Genomic DNA, 577 nt, shown 5'->3' with positions numbered 1-577 from the left:
CTCTACTGGAGGCTTGGCATGCTCGAAAAGAAAAAAAGCGGAGTCAATCTTTTCAAATTCCTTGCGAACAATACCGAAGACTTGCGGCGTGTAGTTGCTTGCGTGAGATTTCTCAAGATTGTAGAAAGGGGTTTTTAAAACAGGCTCCTTCCGTCTGAGAGGCTTTGCAATCCAACTCAGTCTCCTTTGTGTGCGCGCACACGCAAGCCAAGTTTCACTTTTAATACCCCTGCCTTCCCGACCACGGATAGGCTGCGGGGCTTTGCACTTCGGCCCCATTGTGTGAATACCACATCAAGGTGACAGGATTCGAACCTATGGCCCTCTGTACCCAAAACAGATGCGCTGACCAGACTGCGCTACACCTCGTCCCCCCCTCAGAACATATGGATCTACCCGATCGATAAAGAAAAGAACCGCAGCGCTGTCGCCCACCCCGCTTTGGGCACGGGGAGGCGAGAACCACCGCTTTTAGGAAAGAAGCCTACAATTTGATTCTCGTCTCGTTTCACTTGCATTTTATTTCGTTCAGTCTCGTTCTGAGAGTGGAATTGAACCACTCACTCCGTTTGGATTT

General features: G+C 49.9%; 1 non-coding gene across 1 annotated transcript; it reads right to left on the bottom strand.

The window, feature by feature from the left end:
* Positions 1 to 294: 294 nt before the first annotated feature.
* TRNAP-UGG lies at positions 295 to 369 on the bottom strand. Its single transcript has one exon. It is a non-coding gene; the product is annotated as a tRNA-Pro (tRNA).
* Between the last annotated feature and the right edge of the window lie 208 nt (positions 370 to 577).

Source organism: Triticum dicoccoides, chromosome 3B (assembly GCF_002162155.2).
Source record: "Triticum dicoccoides isolate Atlit2015 ecotype Zavitan chromosome 3B, WEW_v2.0, whole genome shotgun sequence".
Classification (NCBI taxonomy): domain Eukaryota; kingdom Viridiplantae; phylum Streptophyta; class Magnoliopsida; order Poales; family Poaceae; genus Triticum; species Triticum dicoccoides.
The sequence above is the reverse complement of the archived record's forward strand: the minus strand, read 5'-3'. Positions and strand labels throughout refer to the sequence as shown.